Source organism: Jaculus jaculus, chromosome 8 (genome assembly GCF_020740685.1).
Source record: "Jaculus jaculus isolate mJacJac1 chromosome 8, mJacJac1.mat.Y.cur, whole genome shotgun sequence".
In the NCBI taxonomy this organism is placed as follows: domain Eukaryota; kingdom Metazoa; phylum Chordata; class Mammalia; order Rodentia; family Dipodidae; genus Jaculus; species Jaculus jaculus.
In genome coordinates, this window is record NC_059109.1 from 48,617,208 (window position 1) to 48,621,608 (window position 4,401).

Consider the following 4,401-nt stretch of genomic DNA (forward strand, 5'->3'; position numbering starts at 1 on the left):
ATATTACAAAGCCATAGTCACAAAAACAGCATGGTACTGGAATAAAAACGGAAACATAGACCAATGGAACAGAAGTGAAGACCCAGTCTTTATGGTACGCAGCTACAGCTGCTTGATTTTGACAAAGGTGTCAATAATGTAGATTGGAGAAAAGACAGCATCTTCAACAAATAGTATTGGACAAATTAGATGACCTTATATAGAAAAATGAAATGACACCCATTCATTTCACCATACACAAAAATCAAGTCTAAGTGGATTAAAGAACTCAGTATAAGACCTGAAACTCTTGAACTACTGGAAGAAAAATATAGGAAGCATGCTCCACGATATAGGACTGCAAAAAGACTGCCTGAACAAAACTCCAATAGCCAAGGAAATTAAACAAGCACTCAGCCGATAGGATCTCATGAAGCTAAAAAAGCTTTTGCACAAACAAACATACCATAAGCAGAACAAATAGATGAGCCACTGATTGGGAGAAAATCTTTGCCTGTTATACCACTGACAGAAGCCTAGTAGATAGAATCTACAAAGAACTAAAAAAACTAAACAATAAAAAATCAAACAACCCACTCCATAAGTGGGGCAGAGAACTAAATAGAGAGTTCTCAGAAGAAGAATTACAAATGGTGGGAGTCCTATCCTAAGTTATTGCAAGAGCAGCCACCTGGAGGGCAGACAGGAGCTGGCTCTCTGGCCTGAGACATGGCCCGAGGTCCCGGCCAGCTAGGCCAGCCTCGCCCAGCACGGTCACCGTGCCTAAGAGAGGAAAGCGACTGAAGTTTTGGGCCCACGACGCCTGATCGGATCGAGTGACCATGGTGGATTACGCAAACTCGGATCCAGCATTCGTGAGGTCTGGACAGGTCAAGAAAGCAGTCCAACGCTGTGTAGCAGGAAGTCAAATATCTTTGTGGCTTGGAAGCGTCCCAGGTTCCTGTGGAAGAAGCTCTTTCTGGGGTGGGTAATCCCTGTGATACCATTAACAGCAGTGATGAGATGGATGTCCAGGAGGAAACCATCCGGGAAAGAACCATCTCCCAAAAGAGGAAAAACAAGAGACACAAAGAAGACCTGGATAGGGCTAGAGGAGAAGAATATCCCATGGATATTTGGCTATTGCTGGCCTCCTACATCTGTCCTGAGGACATTGTGAATTTTTCCTTGATTTGTAAGAATGCCTGGATTGTCACTTGCACTGCTGCCTTTTGGGCCAGGTTGTACCGAAGGCATTACACGCTGGATGCTTCTCTGCCTTTGCGCCTGCGATCAGAGACGATGTAGAAGCTGCACTGCCTCCGGGCTTGTGTGATCCGATCTCTGTACCATATGTATGAACCATTTGCTGCTCGAATCTCCAAGAATCCAGCCATTCCAGAAAGTACTCCCAGCACACTAAAGAATTCCAAATGCTTGCTTTTCTGGTGCAGAAAGATTGTTGGGAACAGACAGGAACCAATGTGGGAGTTCAACTTCAAGTTTAAAAAACAGTCTCCTAGATTAAAGAGCAAGTGTATGGAACGGTTGCAGCCTCCCATTCAGTATGAAGATGTTCGTATCAACCCGGACCAGGACTGCTGCTTACTGCAGGTTACCACTCCCAATTTCATGGGAATGATATTTACTCTGTTTACTATTAATGTGAGTATGGACATGCGGCATCATCCAGTGAGATTGGTGTTCCAAGATCCTCCTGTTCATGGTGGTCGGAACCTGCGCAGTGAACAGGGTGTGCCAGTCAACCTGGACCCCGTGCACAGCGTTCCACTGTTTGACTGGTGGCATCCACAGTACCCATTCTCGCTGAGAGCATAGTTACTGCTTCCCACTCCTTCCCAAGCCCCAACCCTGGGGTAGCTTTGAGTGTAGTCCATTAGTGATCAGATAGGGTTTGGAAGGGGTAGCTGGATCATATGTCTGATTAGTATTGCACTTGCTGCTTGGGTTCCTGGGACTCTACCACAAGAGTAAAAAGATTGAATCAACAGAAAAATTTAACATTAAACATGACATATAAACAACAACCAAAAAAAGAATTACAAATGGCTAACACACACTTAAGAAAATGTTCAACATCCCTAACCACTAAGGAAATGCAAATTAAAACAACTATGAGATTCCACGTTACCCCAGTAAGGATAGCAAACATTAAAAAATCAAATGAAAACAAATGTTGATGAGGCTGTGAAGAAATATGAACCCTCATTCACTGTTGGTAGGAATGTAAGCTGTTATAACTACTGTGGAAATCAATTTGGAGACTCCTGAAAAGGATGATTATAGAGTTACCAGAAGACCCTGTTATTCCCTTACTGGGTATTTACCCTAAAAGCTCCACATCTCAGTACAGAGTTATATGCTCAACCATGTTTATAGCTGCTCAATTCATAATAGCTAAAAACTGGAATCAACCCAGGTGCCCATCATTGGATGAATGGATAACCAAGATGTGGTATATCTAAATGATGGAATTTTATGCAGCAGTAAAAAAAAAAAGACACATTGAAATTTTTGGAAAAATGCTCAAACATGGAACAGATCATTTAAGTGAACTCACATAAAAACAGAAACAGATCATCGCATGATCTCACTCATCTGTAGCTCCTAACCTGAATCAGCCCAAGTTGCTGACATAACTGAATAGCATCTAGAGGCTTGGACAATAGGGAAGGTAGGGCTTGGGGGAAGGGAAAAGGTGGGGGGAGGCACAAAATCTGAACATAAATTGAACTGGTACCATAGCATCCTGTATCCTGGAAATCACACTAAAAGTTAGAACCCTCAAGCTAACCTTAGAGGGAGCTCCTGAATCAAAGGGTCCTGGACAGAGTGAGATGAAACCTAACCTCAAATTTCTCCTGTTTCTCCTTCTTCTCTGGATTTTGCTTTTTGCTTTTCTCTTGGCACTGGCCTGTAATTCCCTGTACCAGAATGTGATCTACATTCACAGTGAGCTGTTGATCAGAGAGACATACTAGATCTCCCCAAACAAATAAGACAGACTGCTGTCAGAACCCTTGATTACCCACCAGAGGTTAATGGTAAGACCCTACTGCTGAAGACACCAATTGCTGTTGGCATGGAACATGGAGAGACCTAATTGGAATCCAGAGGAGAGCCAGTCCTCAGATAATTAGCCCATCTACTGCTGGATGGCACTACATGAGCTACCAGGGGAAAGTAGCCAACATCTGTCCAAGCAATTCAAAGTCTAAGTGACTCAGAAGCAAACAACCTGACATGATGCTCACACAAGTGCAATAGTGGCATACAGCCATGGTAGGTAACAAACTGTTCTTGAATTGGCTAACAAATTTGTTCAGTGGAAAGGAAACCATATCTGGAACTGGAAAGCAAATCAGAACCATATCTATATAATGATTCTACTTTCCATGGTCAAACTCCCACTAACCTTACACTATAAAACTGTCTAAACCTTTATAATTCTCTCTAAATCAATAATGGTTATCTCATTTAACTGGCACTGACTTCACTCTATTGGAGAATTTGCTTTTCTTTTTTCAGATGGGAACTGGACTTGAAGAGATAAACGACCCAGCGCATCCCACCCCAGCCTCAGCTGAAACCACAGATGAATTGGGGAAATGAGCAAGAATGCTGCTCTCTTAGTTAAGTTGATATTAGCACAAGGGTGATGCAGAAAGGTACTAAAGACCCTCAACACCTACCAAACCAGACATTCTAGATACTCCAAAGTGCCTATCACTAAAGGAGACTTAAAACATTCCCAGCATGGCTCATGGAATTTTGCAGAAGATGGGGCAGAAAGATTGTTAGAGCCAAAAGTTGAGACATTTTGCACAGAAACACTGCCTCTCCCCCATAACTGACTGCTGTTCCCATAATGCATGACCCACAATCCCCATGGGGTTGACCTGCATCCCCAATGAGGAAGGCCTCTTCAGAAAAGGGGCAGGAAAGAGGAAAAGGATGGTGCCAACATGTAATGTTCACATACAAAATATGTCCATATCTAATTAGAAAAATAAATAAATAATGTTTTGGGCAAAATAAAATTCTCCTTGTGTTATTTCTGAATAACACTGTCTCAAAATTTTCTTTAAATCTATCTTTGACCAAACTAGTTTTTATGTTTATTTTCATTTATTTATTTGAAAGTGACAGACAGAGAGAGAAAGAGGCAAAGAGAGACAGAATGGGCACATCAATGCCTCCAGCCACTGCAAATGAACTCCAGATGTATGTGCTAATTTGGGCATCTGGCTTAAGTGGGTACTAGAGAATCGAGCCTCGAACCAGGGTCCTTAGGCTTCACAGCCAAGCGCTTAACTGCTAAGCCATCTCTCCAGCCCCTGACCAAACTATTTTTAAGTGTATAAAAGTTAACCATCAAAAACAGAGGTGGAGTTTTTTTAA

The 4,401-nt window shown here is 42.3% G+C and overlaps 1 pseudogene; it reads left to right on the forward strand.

The window, feature by feature from the left end:
- Positions 1-708: 708 nt before the first annotated feature.
- On the forward strand, positions 709-1,824 carry LOC101607449 (annotated as a pseudogene).
- The last annotated feature ends 2,577 nt before the right edge of the window (positions 1,825-4,401 follow it).